Below are 21070 nucleotides of genomic sequence, written 5' to 3' on the forward strand. Positions count from 1 at the left end.
CCGGAACTTTTGCCGATTTAATGTGCTACCTCACTAAAGCATAATGCCGAAGACACCCAGCAGCACACCCCATCCGGTCACATTATACTGACAACGGGCCAACCAGTCGTCCCACTCCAAATATGCTGAGCGCTAAGCAGGAGTAGCAACTACCATCTTTAAAGACTCTCGTATGTCCCGGCCAGGGGACAGAACCCAAAGCCTTCCTCACAGGGGCGAACGCTCAACTTAAGGCCAAAAGTGAGGCAGTGTCAAGGGAGACATTAGGAAGAAAGTTTGTAAAGAAGAGAAGAGATAAGATCCCAAATTTAGTCGCCTCTAACGATCATGCAATGGGGGCAGCAGGTACAATTCTACGCCCTACCTGCAGGGCAGAGAGTGAGCACAGCATGTACCATGAACAAGTGAAAAGTGTTCAAGCATTAATAGAAAGCTGTCAACAATTTAAAATCATTGGACATAATTCCCCTAAATATTCTTGCATCAAATGGGTCAACTGTCCCTTGGCTCAGAGGTAAATAAACCCGAGTATGTCCAATTTAATGTCAAATACACTGTAATTAAATATTTACCTGATTTGTAAATAGGATACCTTAATGCAGAAATAACAGCTTCACGCCGTATTCCAAGTGTGTTGCCGCTGGTCTGGGGACGATCTGAGTTCACCGAGTTTTTATATACAACATTCCCTCCTCTTAGAGGTGTGGAATTTGAGATCAGGTTGTGTTGTACCAGCTGCAGCAGCTGAGTCAATAACAGCTTTGAAAAACCATCTCGGAACGTCACTGAAGAAAAACGGCATATTCATTAGGCCGAAAGTGGAGATCACCAACAGATGCCTGCAGGTATTAAATAGAAAAATGCAGAGACATGGAATAGTTATAAATCTTATCCAGCAGAGGAAAAGTTGTTTCGTTAAAACTGATAGAAATTTTGGAATATGTAGCAAAATCAAGTGAAGGCTTGTCAGATCAACACATATACTCAGTATGCATGTATTTGCCTATAAAGACGTGGTTTGGTTTGGTTTGGTTTATTTTGTTTAGCGTCCTATTAACAGCTAAGGTCATTTAAGGACGGCTTCCCGGCCGGAACTTTTGCCGATTTCAAGTGCTACCTCACTGAAGCATACTTCCGAAGACACCCAGCAGCACACCCCACCCGGTCACATTATACTGACAACGGGCCAACCAGTCGTCCCACTCCCAATATGCTGAGCGCTAAGCAGGAGTAGCAACTACCATTTTAAAGACTCTGGTATGTCTCGGCAAGGGGACAGAACCCAAAGCCTTCCTCACAGGGGCGAACGCTCAACTAAAGGCCAAAAGTGAGGCATTGTCTTGTCAAGGGAGACATTAGGAAGAAGAAAGTTGTTCAGAAAGGATAGAAAAGATAAGAGCCCAAGTTTAGTCGCCTTTTCCGATCATGCAATGGGGGCAGCAAGTAAAATTCTTACGCCCTACCTGCAGGGCAACAGACAGGGCCAGAGAAAAGTAAGTCGTCCATGTATTTATGTGCATGTAAGCTCCTATATAGCTGCATATTAATTTCATTACACTGGTTTGATTTCCATACATACATGCAACTGCCAGATTAGACTGAGTAAGTCAAAATTATAAAGGCGTGTATATAAGTAACTTGAACATTTAATATTTGTAAACCTGAATGGATCTTTTACCCATGCATATCTATAATAACCACACTGCAGAGTTTACTTGGACTTTTTGAACACAGTCAATGTTATCCTGTATATTGTCTTTTATATACAGCGGTCAGATATATTTTGTAAATTCCTCTGAATGGGATTGATGAGTATGTCCTTTATACTCAAAATAACCTTAATATATTTTTTTCATTGTAATGTTGCAATGTATTTCAATTTTCAGGTACAATATAGATAATGCAGTTGTGGACTTTCAGCAGTCCAGTGTACAAGGTTTTGATCCTCGCTGTTCAGACAGGTATAACCTTTTAATTGACAATATACTGGTACTAGTATATATCCATCTGTGTAAATATGTTATCCAAGTTGCCATATCTGTATTTTCCAATATTCTTAAAATGAAAATTCAACCCACAGCCTAAGATTTAAATATGCTTTATTTCTTCAATAAGTTGTAGTATGGTAACAAGCCACAAAATACATAATATGGCCAGGCACACTTATGGTGTAAGTTTGGTTTGGTTTATTTAGTTTAACGTCCTATGGTTTAAGATTAATTTTGTTAATCACATATACATTTTGTAGCTACATAATCTAATATGAATTTCTCTATGTGTTAATCAAGGCACTATAGTAATGTTACAAAAACATTTTATGATGTGTCTTACCAAGGTTATACATGTATGACAAGGCCTGATACACAAAGTCGGTTTAAAGGGAAAATCTGTGCGAAAAAGTTAAAAAGAAATACATTAAGTGCCAAAAAGATAGTTTCTATATAAGGCATAAACATATGCAATTCATAAATTCTTATCACAAGTCCAACATCTATTATGCATCCATGATTCTCTATGTAATTACAGTATGCAGAGATTATCTGGACGTATGCTGGTGTCTATGACAAACGATAATCTATACTCTATGCCAGTACACTTTTAATTAAGCTACATTTAACTATAATCTTGATCAAAATCATTATATACATGTACATCTATTTTAATGCATTAATTTTGTTTTCATTTGAAACAACTTATGTTCTGGGTTACATTAAGCCATATTGACATATATTTATAATTAAGAGAGTATCAATTGATTCACTAATATATATTTATGTAAACCATTTACATGTATTTTTTTCAGACTTCTCCCAGCCAGCAAGTTCTAGATTTACTGGAACTAGACACCTCACCTAATGACAGAGATGGAAGATACTGTTTGCACTCTATGTACAAGTTTGTGCCTGTCAAGTGTGGTGAAGGATGCTACAACTAGTGATGATTTCTTTCAACAGCTTTCATTCACTAGTTTGGTTTAGTTTGGTTTATTTAGTTTAACGTCCTATTAACATCTAAGGTCATTTAAGGACGGCCTCCAGTGCGTGCGACATGCATGTGTGTGGCGAGTGCGTATGTGTGTTTTGGGAGGCTGCGGTATATTCGTGTAAAGTCTCCTTGTGATAGGCCGGAACTTTTGCCGATTTAAAGTGCTACCTCACTGAAGCATACTGCCGAAGACACCCAGCAGCACACCCCACCCGGTCACATTATACTGACAACGGGCAAACCAGTCGTCCCACTCCAAATATGCTGAGCGCTAAGCAGGAGTAGCAACTACCATTTTTAAAGACTCTGGTATGTCTCGGCTAGGGGACAGAACCCAAAGCCTTCCTCACAGGGGCGAACGCTCAACTAAAGGCCAAAAGTGAGGCAGTGTCAAGGGAGACGATAGGAAGAAGAAAGTTGGTAAGGAAGAAGAGAAAAGATAAGATCCCAAATTTAGTCGCCTCTTACAATCATGCTATGGGGCAGCAGGTACAATTATTACGCCCTACCTACAGGGCAGCAGCAGAAGTGTCTTGTGGTCAGGTTTTGTAGAACTTCTTTGGATGTTGTCTTCCTACCCCTAGGTGAAGCATCAGAAATTTCTGAGCAGTCACGAGCTGATTCACCAACTCTCTTCGAAACACGTTGTGCAGGACAGGTTGCTGACATCTTGTTTTGTCAATGATGTATGAATTTAGCAAAGCAAGGCCAACTACATGAAAAATACACTTTTCCACCACTTTTTTTTTGTAAGTAAGTATACAGTCAGGTTTCTTTCATTCAATTCCTTGTTGGTCTCTTTAACCCGAGTCTACCATGACACCTAAATATATATTATATAGTGAACGGACATGTGGTAAGTGTAACAAAATATACCGGTAACTTGGAAGAATTAATTTAGTCAATAACCGTGTAATACAATTATTATAATAAATGTGGCATTTAAACAGTTTCTTCAGTTAATTGGATAATATTCAGTACATCCTATGTATAAGATTGTACCTGCTGCCCCCATTGCATGATCGTAAGAGGCGACTGAATTTGGGATCTTATCTTTTCTTTTCTTTCTTACAAACTTTCTTCTTCCTAATGTCTCCCTTGACAATGCCTCACTTTTGGCCTTTAGTTGAGCTTTCGCCCCTGTGAGGAAGGCTTTGGGTTCTGTCCCCTGGCCGAGACATACCAGAGTCTTTAAAAATGGTAGTTTGAGCTCCTGCTTAGCGCTCAGCATATTTGGAGTGGGACGACCGGTTCGCCCGTTGTCAGTATAATGTGACCGGGTGGGGTGTGCTGCTGGGTGTCTTCGGCAGTATGCTCCAGTGAGGTAGCACTATAAATCGGCAAAAGTTCCGGCCTATCACAAGGAGACTTAACACGAACATACTGCAGCCTCCCAAAACACACATACGCACTCACCACCTACATGCATGTTGCACGCACGGGAGTCCGTCCTTAAATGACCTTAGCTGTTAATAGGACGTTAAGCAAAATAAACCAAACCAAACCAAACCTATGAATAAATAGTATTTTTCAAATACAATAAATGTTTGAAGAATATGTGAATGTGATGTTAACTCATACGAGTAAGTTAGTATTCAATGAATGTAGAGTAGCTTTGTATATTGTTGTAAGATGTACATCATTTTTGTTTGGGTACTTGACTGCAACAAGCATGCCATTGTTCATTGTGAACATCTTGCCTCTATAAATGGTAGCCTTTGTTTAGAAAAGATCGGCAAGAAGCATGGTAAGGTCATATGTTGCTCCAAACTGACTAGGTGCCATAGTCTGTCCTCCATGACCAGTGTGTAATTCCATACGGCTACAATAGCCATTGTCCGAGTCACACAACATGTACACTTTCAGTCCATATTTAATTGGCTTGTCAGGGATGTAAACTTTAAAATGCAGGTTCCCTCTCCAGAGTATCATCCCTTCATCAATTGCAATGTTCTTGCTTGGATTGTAACACCTCTGAAAGTTAGGAAGGATCTCTTTGCACGGGTCTCAAAGTTTTTGTAAAGGGGAGTAGCCTGGTTGCCCTCTTGGAACTGACGCAGTATTATCTGCAAGGTGATGTACACTTAGGAGTAATAAGGATATGTTTTTTGACATTACTAACCTGAAACAGTGTGTTTATCACAAAATCATTGAACCAATAGTCCTGTATATCCATCTGCTGAATTAGGCCCATTGCAATCGTCATTCCGATGAAAGCTTTCATTTCTCCCACTGTTGTGTCCGTATGAATGTACGTGGCAGAATATCTATTGGTTTCCTCTACAAACATTTCAAGTATATTGTCAGTTAAAATACACCTAAAGTAATCCAAATATGATAAACTATCTTCTTCAGGTACTGGCAAGATTTCCGTGTTGATACCGGCATTACCGGTAAAAGTTAATGTAGATGGTTCCTTGCTGCCTTCAACCCAATTATTATCGTTAAATCATGTTTCGTCCTCGGAAATATGATAAATATCGTTGATGTCAAAACCTTCAAATTCGTCACTACTATCTTCGCCTAAAAATATTTTTTGGTAAAACTGGTGATACTCCGGTAATACTTGCGCCAGCTTTAGTCTCGGGCCCGACATCGGTTAATTAATAGAAATATTCATCCAGTAACACATAGCTACTTCATGCACCTGTCATTGGTTTTCTGCGCACGCTGCACTGAAAACGTTACACATGTTTCCGGTGACGTAACGATCTATCGATTTTCCGGCTCCTATAGATTATGCCAGTCACTACAACTTATTTTTCCAGTGTGAACGGAAAGAAAATATACGGGACTATTTAGGTACCACATCCTTTTAAAATATAAATCTCAATATGTCATGAAATTTGATTTATTAACCAGGGAATACCTACTTCTTAGCCAGAACGCCAGATAGTTTAAAAAAATACAGATACAATGTATATATATAGTTTTGTTTCTATCTCAAATGAAGAAACTGTTTAATGTTACCAATAAAAAAGCAAATTTTGATTTGCATTCCCCTATTTTTCAGACGTCGTCACATATACTTGGTTTGGTTTGGTTTATTTTGTTTAACGTCCTATTAACATCAAAGGTCATTTAAGGACGGCCTCCCGTGCGTGCGGTATGTATGCGTATGGCGAGTGCGTATGTGTGTTATGGGAGGCTGCGGTATGTTCGTGTTAAGTCTCCTTGTGATAGGCCGGAACTTTTGCCGATTTAAAGTGCTATCTCACTGAAGCATTCTGCCGAAGACACCCAGCATTACACCCCACCCGGTCACATTATACTGGCAACGGGCTAACCAGCCGTCCCACTCCAAATATGCTGAGCGCTAAGCAGGAGTAGCAACTACCATTTTTAAAGACTCTGGTATGTCCCGGCCAGGGGACAGAACCCAAAACCTTCCTCACAGCGGCGAACGCTCAACTAAAGGCCAAAAGTGAGGCAATGTCAAGGAAGACATTAGGAAGAAGAAAGTTGTTAAGAAAGAAGAGAAAAGATAAGATCCCAAGTTTAGTCGCCTCTTACGATCATGCAATGGGGGCAGCAGGTACAATTCTTACGCCCTACCTGCAGGGCAGCGGGTTACCTACTTCGTAGCCAGAACGCCAGATAGTTTAATAAATACAGATACAATGTATATATATAGTTTTATTTCTATCTCAAATGAAGAAACTGTTTAATGTTGCCAATAAAAAAGCAAATTTTGATTTGCATTCCCCTATTTTTAAGACGTCGTCACATATACGCATACTCGAGTAAATACTGCGTATACAACTGTAGTCTATCATAGATTCCGGGTTGGAGGCAATTATTGATCCCAAGGTAGTATACCATATATTCAGTATATATTCGTTCTGTGTTTATCAACCATTTCAATTGAGTGCCTGCCAAATACAACACTGTTATCATTATTCTGAATTCATTAATAATTAAATAATTGCTCTTTATAGAGGAATCACCGATGCGAAAAGCTTCGGACTATCTGGCATAGGCACTGGGTGAACCATTTCAATTATGAAGCTGCTAAATACAAGATTTATTTTTATTCCTACTTCATTAATAATTCAAAATTTTTATATTTTTTTTTATATAAAGGAATCACTGATGTGAAAAGCTACGGACTATCTGGAATGGGCACTTGGCGTTGATGAGGTAGCTGACTAGATTGATTTTACGAGTTATGCTTTCATTTCCAGTACACTCTGTCTAAACCGGACACCTTTGGGACCAGACAATAAGGCCGGTTTGTAGAGAGTTCCAGATTGTAGAGATTCTGCTTGATATCGTCGTTGAATGCAAAAAAATATATAATAATGATAAAAAAGATATATTACAAAGAAGATGTCATTGTGCATTATTGTGCATTATTCATGCATATTCATACTTTGAATTGAATAACATAATTTAATTCAACACTGGCAATATGACACTATGTGAAACGTTACATCGGTTGAAAAAAAATCACTGATTGTTGCTTGTTTTAAGAGGCCTTTCACCGAGTCCGAACAATCAACCGATCTGACACTTTCTACAAGTGCAGATTCCCAATCTGAGGAATTAGCCTCAATTTCTAATTGGTCCTTAATGTCGGCGGCTGTCGTGAGATCCATGTTTGTTGATAATAGAAACGGAGTAATACAAAAGGTTTGTCGTCACTATAATCTCCGACTTCCTCATCCGGGTACGTTCGTGTAGTGAGGTCCGCGAAGGGGAAGCCAGGCAGCATGAAACATTTCTTAATTACGACACATTTACAAACACGTTATGGGTATTAATTGAAAAAAAAGAATTCTTTATTGTACCTAACAACTGTTTCGGTGATTATCCAGCCGTAGCCACCTGTGGACAATGGCGTTTAAATACCTGTGCGGCAATTACAACTGTATAAACACTCGTCGGGAACCCCTGAAGCTACCGCACGCTACCAGGGAAACATCAGTGGGGCCGGTTTATACAGAGTAGATTTACTAGTATACAGAAGGAATGGGGCCGGGAGATATGGCCGGATTACAGAATAGACAGAGTCCGGATTATGCAGAGTTTATTAACTATAAATGAAGAAGGGAAATTTCGGGACCAAATTATTTGGCCGGTTTTGGCAAATATCCGGATTGGACGGAGTCCGGTTTGGACAGAGTGCACTTTAATTGTAAAATCTGCAAATAATTACAATCCGTATTTGAAGCGACTAAATATCAGAAATAACTGCGGTAGTAATATTACTTACTATTGATGGCTATAGAAAACATGTAAACAGCCATTGTACCAACAAACCATATCGACTATTTCTAGCGTAGTTGAACCCCAACCAGTCCCACCTATCACATACCAGAGTCTTTAACAAGAGATCCCAGAGGGATCTTGGCGCCCACCATTGAATGATCTTCATAGGTTCCATGTCAGATTGATCTTTTCTCTACTTTTCCCTTCATTTTACTAATCTGTGCAAATTGAGACATCCCTCCAGTACTTTTCAAACAAGGGAATCCTCGCTATATAAGAAATTTGAGATTTAACGATAATGGCTGTTTGTTTGCCAGGTTGTTTTCAGGACAGACTGGTCCAAAAATGCAATACAAGGGACCAAGGGGAACCTACTTCTGAAATTTGAGAAAGATCCATTCAGTACTTTCTCAGAAATAGCGATAACAATCTTCAATTGTCAAAATCCAAGATGGCTGCCTGTCGGCCATATTGTTTTCAGATTGGTCTCAAAACGCAATATGTATAACTAGGCACCAAGGGAAACTTACATATGAAATTTCAGAAAGATCCATTCAGTACTTTCTCAGAAATAGTGATAACAAACTTCAATTGTCAAAATCCAAGATGGCTGCCTGTCGGCCATGTTGTTATCTGATTTGTCTCAAAACGCAATATGCATAACTAGGCACCAAGGGGAACGTACATATGAAATTTCAGAAAGATCCCTTTAGTACATTCTCAGAAATAGTGATAACAAACTTCAATTGTCAAAATCCAAGATGGCTGCCTGTCGGCCATGTTGTTTTCAGATTGGTCTCAAAACGAAATATGCATAACTACGCACAAAGGGAAACTTACATATGAAATTTCAGAAAGATCCATTCAGTACATTCTCAGAAATAGCGATAAAAAACTTCAATTGTCAAAATCCAAGATGGCTGCCTGTCGGCCATGTTTTCCGATTGGTCTCAAATTGCAATATGCATAACTAGGAACCAAGGGGAACATACATATGGAATTTGAGAAAGATCCCTTCAGTACTTTCTCAGAAATAGCGATAACAAACTTCAATTGTCAAAATCCAAGATGGCTGCCTGTCGGCCATATTGTTTTCCGATTGGTCTCAAATTGCAATATGCATAACTAGGCACCAAGGGGAACCTACATATGAAATTTGAGAAAGATCCCTCAAGTACTTTCTCAGAAATAGCGATAACAAACTTCAATTGTCAAAATCCAAGATGGCTGCCTGTCGGCCATGTTGTTGTCTGATTGGTCTCAAATTGCAATATGCATAACTAGGCACCAAGGGAAACTTACATATGAAATTTGAGAAAGATCCCTCAAGTACTTTCTCAGAAATAGCGATAAAAAACTTCAATTGTCAAAATCCAAGATGGCTGCCTGTCGGCCATGTTGTTTTCCGATTGGTCTCAAATTGCAATATGCATAACTAGGAACCAAGGGAAACATACATATGAAATTTGAGAAAGATCCCTTCAGTACTTTTTGAGAAATAGCGATAACAAACTTCAATTGTCAAAATTAAAGATGGCTGCCTGTCGGCCATGTTGTTTTCTGATTAGTCTCAAAATGCAATATGCATAACTAGGCACCAAAGGGAACCTTCATATGAAATTTGAGAAAGATCCCTTCAGTACTTTCTCAGAAATAGCGATAACCAACTTCAATTGTCAAAATCCAAGATGGCTGCCTGTCGGCCATGTTGTTATCCGATTGGTCCCAAAATGCAATATGCATAACTAGGCACCAAGGGGAACCTTCATATGCAATTTGAGAAAGATCCCTTCAGTACTTTCTTAGAAATAGCGATAACAAACTTCAATTGTCAAAATCCAAGATGGCTGCCTGTCGGCCATGTTGTTTTCCGATTGGTCTCAAAACGCAATATGCATAACTAGGCACAAAGGCGAACCTACACATGAAATTTGAGAAAGATCCCTTCAGTACTTTCTGAGAAATAGCGATAACAAGAATTGTTTACGGACGGACGGACGGAGGGACGGACCACGGACGCAGGGCGATTTGAATAGCCCACCATCTGATGATGGTGGGCTAAAAATGGTAGTTGCAACTCCTGCTTAGGGCTCAGTATATAAGGAGATGGAAGACTGGTTCACCCGTTGTCAGTATAATGTGACCGGGTGGGGTGTGCTGCTGGGTGTCTTCGGCAGTATGCTCCAGTGAGGTAGCACTATAAATCGGCAAAAGTTCCGGCCTATCACAAGGAGACTTAACACGAAAATACCGCAGCCTTCCACAACACGCATACGCACTCAACACATGCATGCATGTCGCACACACGGGAGGCCGTCCTTAGATGACCTTAGCTGTTGATAGGACGTTAAACAAAACAAGAGGCCCAGGGGCATTAACGGTCATCTGACTCTAAATCAAAGCCCTTATATTATTGTAGTATGCATTCTCTGTAGCAAGTATATAGTGGCACTGTAGGCCATGGTGGCCATCTTGGATTTCTGACCGACCCAATAAATAATAACACTTGGTCACTTGGTCTGGACCATCTAAGGATAATTTCTGGTAAGTAAGAGCTGAATCCCACCGGTGGAATTTGAGAAGAAGTTTGAAATAGGTGTTGTTCATGATAACCATTATTGCGCAATCATGTTACAAAATGGCCGTCATTGCTGCCATGTCAAAGTTTTTACGAGGCCGAAAAAAACAACAACACTTTGTTGGCCCTCCTTCCTTAACATCCTCACCAATTTCCAGCTCAATGGCACCAGTGGAACTGGAGAAGAAGTTTAAAATGTGTTTTTTAAGATTGCGGATATGGCGGCCATCTTGGATTTCGGACCGACACGAAAAATAACAACACTTGGTCAGGATCATCTCAGGATCATTTATGGCAAGTTTCAGCTCAACAGCACTGGTGGAACTTGAGAAGAAGTTTAAAATGTGTTTTTCAAGATGGCGGCTATGGCGGCCATCTTGGAATTCGGACCGACCCGAAAAATAACAACACTTGGTCGGGATCATCTCAGGATCATTTCTGGCAAGTTTCAGCCCAACATCACTGGTGGAACTTGAGAAGTTTAAAATGTGTTTTTCAAGATGGCGGCTCTGGCGGCCATCTTGGATTTCGGACCGACCCGAAAAATAACAACACTTGGTCGGGATTATCTCAGGATCATCACAGGCAAGTTTCCTAGGTACCTAGGTATAGTCATCATGCTTCAGCCGTCCGCCGTGCGCCGTGTGTAAACTTTTCACATTTCAATCTTCTTCTCAAGTTCCACCAGTAGGATTAAGCTGAAACTTGCCTGAAATGATCCTGAGATGGTCCTGACCAAGTTTTGTTATTTTTCGGGTCAGTCTGAAATCCAAGATGGCTGCCATAGCCGCCATTTTGAAAACGCATTTTTAACTTCTTCTCAAGTTCCACCAGTGCTGTTAGGCTGAAACTTGCCAGAAATGATCCCGAGATGATCCCGACCAAGTGTTGTTATTTTTTGGGTCGGTCCGAAATCCAAGACGGCCGCCATAGCCGCCATCTTGAAAAACACATTTTAAACTTCTTCTCAAGTTCCACCAGTGCTATTGAGCTGAAACTTGCCTGAAGTGATCCTGATATGATTGCGACCAAGTGTTGTTATTTTTCGGGTTGGTTCGAAATCCAAGATGGCCGTCATAGCTGCCATCTTGAAAAACACATTTTAAACTTCTTCTCAAGTTCCAACAGTGCTGTTGGGCTGAAACTTGCCTGTAATGATCCTGATATGATCGCGACCAAGTGTTGTTATTTTTCGGGTCGGTCCGAAATCCAAGATGGCCGCCATAGCCGCCATCTTGAAAAACACATTTTAAACTTCTCAAGTTCCACCAGTGCTGTTGGGCTGAAACTTGCCAGAAATGATCCTGAGATGATCCCGACCAAGTGTTGTTATTTTTCGGGTCGGTCCGAATTCCAAGATGGCCGCCATAGCCGCCATCTTGAAAAACACATTTTAAACTTCTTCTCAAGTTCCACCAGTGCTGTTGAGCTGAAACTTGCCAGAAATGATCCTGAGATAATCCTGACCAAGTGTTGTTATTTTTCGGGTCGGTCCGAAATCCAAGATGGCCGCCATATCCGCAATCGTAAAAAACACATTTTAAACTTCTTCTCCAGTTCCACTGGTGCCATTGAGCTGGAAATTGGTGAGGATGTTAAGGAAGGAGGGCCAACAAAGTGTTGTTGTTTTTTTCGGCCTCGTAAAAACTTTGACATGGCAGCAATGACGGCCATTTTGTAACATGATTGCGCAATAATGGTTTTCATGAACAACACCTATTTCAAACCTCTTCTCAAATTCCACCGGTGGGATTCAGCTCTTACTTACCAGAAATTATCCTTGGATGGTCCAGACCAAGTGTTATTATTTATTGGGTCGGTCAGAAATCCAAGATGGCCACCATGGCCTACAGTGCCACTATATACTTGCTACAGAGAATGCATACTACAATAATATAAGGGTTTTGATTTAGAGTCAGATGACCGTTAAGGCCCCTGGGCCTCTTGTTTTGTTTAACGTCCTATTAACAGCTAAGGTCATCTAAGGACGGCCTCCCGTGTGTGCGACATGCATGCGTGTGCGTGTTGTGGAAGGCTCCGGTATTTTCGTGTTAAGTCTCCTTGTGATAGGCCGGAACTTTTGCCGATTTATAGTGCTACCTCACTGGAGCATACTGCCGAAGACACCCAGCAGCACACCCCACCCGGTCACATTATACTGACAACGGGTGAACCAGTCGTCCATCTCCTTATATACTGAGCGCTAAGCAGGAGTTGCAACTACCATTTCTAAAGACTCTGGTATGTGATAGGTGGGACTGGTTGGGGTTCAACTACGGTAGAAATAGTCGATATGGTTTGTTGGTACAATGGCTGTTTACATGTTTTCTATAGCCATCAATAGTAAGTAATATTACTACCGCAGTTCTTTCTGATATTTAGTCGCTTCAAATACGGATTGTAATTATTTGCAGATTTTACAATTAAAGTGCACTCTGTCCAAACCGGACTCTGTCCAATCCGGATATTTGCCAAAACCGGCCAAATAATTTGGTCCCGAAATTTCCCTTCTTTATTTATAGTTAATAAACTCTGCATTATCCGGACTCTGTCTATTCTGTAATCCGGCCATATCTCCCGGCCCCATTCCTTCTGTATACTAGTAAATCTACTCTGTATAAACCGGCCCCACTGATGTTTCCCTGGTAGCGTGCGGTAGCTTCAGGGGTTCCCGACGAGTGTTTATACAGTTGTAATTGCCGCACAGGTATTTAAACGCCATTGTCCACAGGTGGCTACGGCTGGATAATCACCGAAACAGTTGTTAGGTACAATAAAGAATTCATTTTGTCAATTAATACCCATAACGTGTTTGTAAATGTATCGTAATTAAGAAATGTTTCATGCTGCCTGGCTTCCCCTTCGCGGACCTCACTACACGAACGTACCCGGATGAGGAAGTCGGAGATGATAGTGACGACAAACCTTTTGTATTACTCCGTTTCTATTATCAACAAACATGGATCTCACGACAGCCGCCGACATTAAGGACCAATTAGAAATTGAGGCTAATTCCTCAGATTGGGAATCTGCACTTGTAGAAAGTGTCAGATCGGTTGATTGTTCGGACTCGGTGAAAGGCCTCTTAAAACAAGCAACAATCAGTGATTTTTTTTCAACCGATGTAACGTTTCACATAGTGTCATATTGCCAGTGTTGAATTAAATTATGTTATTCAATTCAAAGTATGAATATGCATGAATAATGCACAATAATGTACAATGACATCTTCTTTGTAATATATCTTTTTTATCATTATTATATATTTTTTTGCATTCAACGACGATATCAAGCAGAATCTCTACAATCTGGAACTCTCTACAAACCGGCCTTATTGTCTGGTCCCAAAGGTGTCCGGTTTAGACAGAGTGTACTGTAAACGAAAGCATAACTCGTAAAATCAATCTAGTCAGCTACCTTATCAACGCCAAGTGCCCATTCCAGATAGTCCGTAGCTTTTCACATCAGTGATTCCTTTATATAAAAAAAAATTATAATAATTTTGAATTATTAATGAAGTAGGAATAAAAATAAATCTTGTATTTAGCAGCTTCATAATTGAAATGGTTCACCCAGTGCCTATGCCAGATAGTCCGAAGCTTTTCGCATCGGTGATTCCTCTATAAAGAGCAATTATTTAATTATTAATGAATTCAGAATAATGATAATAGTGTTGTATTTGGCAGGCACTCAATTGAAATGGTTGATGAACACAGAACGAATATATACTGAATATATGGTATACTACCTTGGGATCAATAATTGCCTCCAACCCGGAATCTATGATAGACTACAATTGTATACGCAGTATTAACTCGAGTATGCGTATATGTGACGACGTCTGAAAAATAGGGGAATGCAAATCAAAATTTGCTTTTTTATTGGCAACATTAAACAGTTTCTTCATTTGAGATAGAAACAAAACTATATATATACATTGTATCTGTATTTTTCAAACTATCTGGCGTTCTGGCTACGAAGTAGGTAACCCGCTGCCCTGCAGGTAGGGCGTAAGAATTGTACCTGCTGCCCCCATTGCATGATCGTAAGAGGCGACTAAACTTGGGATCTTATCTCTTCTCTTCTTTCTTAACAACTTTCTTCTTCCTAATATCTTCCTTGACATTGCCTCACTTTTGGCCTTTAGTTGAGCGTTCGCCGCTGTGAGGAAGGTTTTGGGTTCTGTCCCCTGGCCGAGACATACCAGAGTTTTTTTTAAAAATGGTAGTTGCTGCTCCTGCTTAGCGCTCAGCAAATTAGGAGTGGGACGACTGGTTCGCCCGTTGTCAGTATAATGTGACCGGGTGGGGTGTGCTGCTGGGTGTCTTCGGCAGTATGCTTCAGTGAGGTAGCACTCTAAATCGGCAAACGATCCGGCCTATCACAAGGAGACTCAACACAAACATACCACAGCCTCCAAAAACACACATACGCACTCATCACACGCATACATTTCGCACGCACGGGAGGCCGTCCTTAAATGACCTTAGATGTTAATAGGACGTTAAACAAAATAAACCAAACCAAACCCCCATTGGATGGCATCTGGTAGACCTGTCAAATATTGTTCAGTTAGCAAGGCTTTTCGAGGCCGTTAATAAGTCCCGTTTCAAATGTTCTTCCCAAAATGAAAATGAGAAAAGCGCTGGGAGGTAGTCACCATATACTACATGGAGACCCTGCCTCAAAATGACCATGGTTATTCACAGGGTCATAATCGACAAATATATCAGATTATGAACTATACAGGTTCAGTTATTTATGAATTCAAATGTTGTTTATTTTTAGATCAAATGGACAGACAATGATTCTTCACATAAATTGGGATAAGGATATTCTCCCATCCTATCGCACTACAGACCGGAATACATAGCCTCCACCTATTCCAAATTGATGCCATTGTATTGGCAAGACCCTTTACTGTTAGCAAACGAGGAGGACATTGTCACTTTCACAAATACAGGTGTCAAAGTCAGTAAGAGATCAGAGAAAGACTACTATAAAATTAGCGTTGAACAGTGGGGCTATGGCAACAGCAAGATACTACAGGAAATGATTGAACAAAGAGAAATAGACACACAAGGTATTAATGACTACATCGAGTACACACAAACTGTAAACCGTCTTTTGTCCAAATATGTGCGAGGGAGTGTACTGCTTTTTGATCGCGAGTATCGAGAGGAACAACATAAGGAGCAGTTTCGATGGGGTACACCACAGACGGGGATCCAAGACTTCCAGCTCATATTCAAGCCTAACAACACGACGACCAATGTACTACAGGGAACGGCGACAAAACGCGAGAACTCGTCACACGTACCAAGGAAACGTGGTCCATTTACTCCGGACAATCGTGAGATATGTCGTTACTTTTAATGCCGGCACATGTGACTACAAAATGTGTAAACTGGCTCATGTGTGCTCAGTGTGTTACGCTACACACAGTGCATCATCTCATGATCAATCAAAAAAGTGACATGTACCCCCACCCGGGGGGTTGGTACTGTTCCTGATAGTGGCGATAACAAAAGTACCAGCGTAAATAGTGTAAATAAAGACAAATGTTTAAACTTTGAGTCTTGGCAAGCCCTCCTCCCCAAAGACGATGTTGATAGTTTGGTTTGGTTTGGTTTATTTTGTTTAACGTCCTATTAACATCTAAGTTCTTTTAAGGACGGCCTCCCGTGCGTGCGAAATGTATGCGTGTGATGAGTGCGTATGTGTGTTTTGGGAGGCTGTGGTATGTTTGTGTTGAGTCTCCTTGTGATAGGCCGGAACTTTTGCCGATTTAAAGTGCTATGTCACTGAAGCATACTGCTGAAGACACCCAGCAGCACACCCCCATCCGGTCACATTATACTGACAACGGGCCAACCAGTCGTCCCACTCCAAATATGCTGAGCGCTAAGCAGGAGTAGCAACTACCATCTTTAAAGACTCTGGTATGTCCCGGCCAGGGGACAGAACCCAAAGCCTTCCTCACAGGGGCGAACGCTCAACTTAAGGCCAAAAGTGAGGCAGTGTCAAGGGAGACATTAGGAAGAAAGTTTGTAAAGAAGAGAAGAGATAAGATCCCAAGTTTAGTCGCCTCTTACGATCATGCAATGGGGGCAGCAGATACAATTCTTACGCCCTACCTGCATGTCGCACGCACGGGAGGCCGTCCTTAAATGACCTAAGCTGTTAATAGGACGTTAAGCAAACTAAACCAAACCAAACCAAACCCTACCTGCAGGACAGAGCCAAGCACATAACACCTGCGCACCGGAGCCAAGTACATAACACCTGGGTGTTATCTTGCAAATATTGATTTGAGCTCAGGTTATAGATCAGTTAAAATCCATCCGTCTAATTATAAAGCCACTGGTTTGAAATATATTTTTGATGGCGATACGTCCCCCACTTTTATGTATGGAGCATCAAAAAGTCCTCAGATTTTCCAAACCCTGACTAGTGCCGTTTGTAGAATGCTGAAATGTAAATATGGTTTTTTAGCAATAGCATATTTAGATGATTTTTTGGTGTTTGGTAAAACATACGAAGAATGTTTTAATGCAATGGTTAAACTTGTACAATTACTTCGTATTCTTGGTTTTGCTATTAATTGGTCAAAGTTAGAAGGCCCTACCCAAGAAATTGTTTTTTTGGGCGTATTGATCAATACTGTCTCTATATGACTTTTTCGTTATCACGTGATAATCTTGTATCCTTTTCCGAAATACTTGTGAACTTTTCTTCGCGAAAGAGAGCAAGTCGTAAACAACTTGGGCTTCACAAGTGATAAATGGAGGCCGTACCTTTTTGCGTAGAATCATTAATATGAAAGACAATTTGTGTGACAACTCGCATAAAATGGTTCTATCGGAGGAGTTCTTCGCAGACTTGCATTGGTGGATCGCGTTCATGTCAGTATTTAATGGAACATGTGCAATTCTAGACAATAAACCGATTACTTCGATACAGACTGACGCGTCCTCCGAGGGAGGTGGCGGTTATTATAATGGGGACTATTCTATGTGAACTGGCAACTAGATTTACCTCCCTTGGCACAAGAACATATAAATGTGAAAGAATTCTTTGCAATCTATTTTGTATTTTGTCGTTGGGGGCCTACCCTCTGTAATAAACATGTTATTGTATACAGTGACAATAAGTCGGCAGTTTCATGGATCAACAAAGGGACATCGAGGAACACTCTAGTTATGTACATACTACGTCTCATGTTTTGGATGTGTGCAATTAACAATGTTTCACTAAAAGCTAAATATCTTCCAAGAGTCTGTAACAAGAGGCCCAATGGGCCTGTATCGCTCACCTGGCTCTACAGCAACTTTGAAGTTGATTGAGGTCATTTCTACAGATACTATGCTGATTATCATAGTAAGCTAGGTTTATTCGTATTAATACATTTTCTAGTCCTTCATTCCAGCATTTTATTGGCCTAATATCTGGTCTAGGAGGCTCTTGGCTATCGCAAAATTATTGTTTACAGATTTAAGCCGATTTCACCCCTGTGACCTTAAATGTAAGTCAAGGGTCATTAATTTGAACAAACTTTGTAGCCCTTCACCCCAGCATGCTACAGGCCCAATATCAAGTCCCTGGGCCTTTTGGTTATTAAGAGGAAGTCATATGAAGAATATAGCTATTTGACCAATATGACCTTGAATGAAGGTCAAGGTCATTTATTTGAACAAACTTGGTAGCCCTTCCCCCAATCATGCTACAGACCCAATACCAAGTCCCTGGGCCTCTTGTTTATTGAGAAGTTGTTTGAAGAATATAGCCTATTTGACCCATGTGACCTTGAATGAAGGTCAAGGTAATTTATTTGAACAAACTTTGTAGCCCTTCATCCAAGCATGCTACAGGCCCAATATCAAGTCCCTGGGCCTCTTGGTTATTGAGAAGTTGTTTGAAGATTATAGCCTATTTTACAAATCTGACCTTGAATGAAGGTCACAGTCATTTATTTGAACAAACTTGGTAGCCCTTCACCCCAGCATGCTACAGGCCCAATATCAAGTCCCTTAGCCTCTTGGTTATTGAGAAGTTGTTTGAAGAGTATAGCCTATTTGACCCATTCGACCTTGAATGAAGGTCAAGGTCATTTATTTGAACAAACTTTGTAGCCCTTTACCCCAGCATGCTACAGGCCCAATATCAAGTCCCTGAGCCTCTTGGTTATTGAGAAGAAGTCATTTGAAGATAATAGCCTATTTGACAAATGTGACCTTGAATGAAGGTCAAGGTCATTTATTTGAACAAACTTCGTAGCCCCTCACTCCAGCATGCTACAGGCCCAATATCAAGTCGCTTGGCCTCTTGGTTATTGAGAAGAAGTCGTTTGAAGATTATAGCCTATTCGACCCATGTGACCTTGAATGAAGGTCACGGTCATTTATTTGAACAAACTTTGTAGCCCCTTGCCCCAGCATGCTACAGGCCCAATATCAAGTCCCTGGGCCTCTTGGTTATTGAGAAGAAGTCGTTTGAAGATTATAGCCTATTTGACAAATGTGACCTTGAATGAAGATCAGGGTCATTTATTTGAACAAACTTGGTAGCCCTTCACCCCAGCATGCTACAGGCCCAATATCAAGTCCCTGGGCCTCTTGGTTATTGACAAGTTGTTTGAAGATTATAGCCTATTTGACCCATGTGACCTTGAATGAAGGTCAAGGTCATTTATTTGAACAAACTTTGTAGCCCTTCACCCAAGCATGCTACAGGCCAAATATCAAGTTCCTGGCCCTCTTGGTTATTGAGAAGAAGTCGTTTGAAGATTATAGCCTATTTGACCCATGTGACTTTGAATGAAGGTCAAGGTCAATTATTTGAACAAACTTGGAAGCCCTTCACCCCAGTATGCTAAAGGCCCAATATGAAGTTCCTGGGCCTCTTGGTTATTGAGAAGAAGTTGTTTAAATGAAAAAGTTGACGCCGGACGGCCGGACAGACGGACGGACGACGCACCATGGCATAAGCTCACTTGCCCTTCGGGCAGGTGAGCTAACAATATAGCGGATGCATGCTCACGCCTCCACGAACCAGATAAACTATGCCTTTTATATTCATGGGTTCCCTCGCTTAGCCTCTGTCATTTCAGTGTGAACGAACATTCTCAGCATGTCATTACACTTTATATCTCACAGGTGGCTCCACAGTTCGAGACTTAGAGGCAGCAAGGGCACTCTACAAAGTATAGGCGTGGGCTAAGTCGACACATTCTACATACGACACACAGACACGGTGCTTTCTGAACTTTTGTGATAATTTCCACCAACCCACGATTCCAGTTTCGTCCTCGGTACTGCAGATGTATGCGACATATCTTGCGAACAATCGTGGTTTCCGGTATGGTACTATTCTACAATATCTCAATATCATTGTCCATTTGCACAAGATATCTGGTTTTAACGATCCTGTGGCTACTGACTATCAATTTAAACTGGTTCTTCGTGGTATTAAGCGCGATTTGGGTACCGCTCAATCCCCAGTGGCCGCCATCTCGCCGCATCAACTATTAAAAATCAAGGCGGTTTTGAACTTGAATGATTTGTCCGACCTAGTATTCTGGTGTGCTTGTTTAATCGCTTTTTACGGACTTCTTCGCCCTGGGAGTGTTACAGTTAAGGGATCCACATTCAACAAAGATACTGATGTTCGACGTATTGATTTGCTTCCCCATGAATGGGGATTCCTGTTGTGTTTGAGTAAGACAAAAACTATACAGTTCAGAGAGAAAGCAGTAGAGGTTGTATTACCAATGACAGGGAACGCTTTATGTCCCGCGTCCGCTTTGCATGCTCTGTTACTCCGTAGAGGGCCTGTTGACCCGCTTGGACCTCTTCTAATTCAAGAAGACGGTTCTCCATTGAGCTATAAGGCTTTTTGTGCAAACTACAGCTTAGCTTAAAATTAGCAGGGGAGGAGAACTCTCAGATTCGCGCCCACTCTTTTCGCCGAGGTGGGGCCTCGTGGCTCGCAAAGTTAGGTTTTTCAATCGAAACCATTTAATCGATTGGCTATTGGTCAAGTGATGCTGTGTTGAGATATATCGATTCAGTCTTTTCGACAAAATTGAATGAAGCAAAACTGTTTGGTTCTTCGCTATGTTAACTTGTTAATTCTCTATATTGACTGGTAAGGTGTTCCTGAACTTTAAAGTCTTGCGTTCAAAATGAACTATAACATTGATATACACCAAACTACCTGGGCTGGGGTAAAGTTATTTTTATTTTTCTCCAATTATATCTATTACTATCAGGTTGTATTATATACTTCTTGGTGGTT

Source organism: Pecten maximus, chromosome 9 (genome assembly GCF_902652985.1).
Source record: "Pecten maximus chromosome 9, xPecMax1.1, whole genome shotgun sequence".
NCBI lineage: Eukaryota > Metazoa > Mollusca > Bivalvia > Pectinida > Pectinidae > Pecten > Pecten maximus.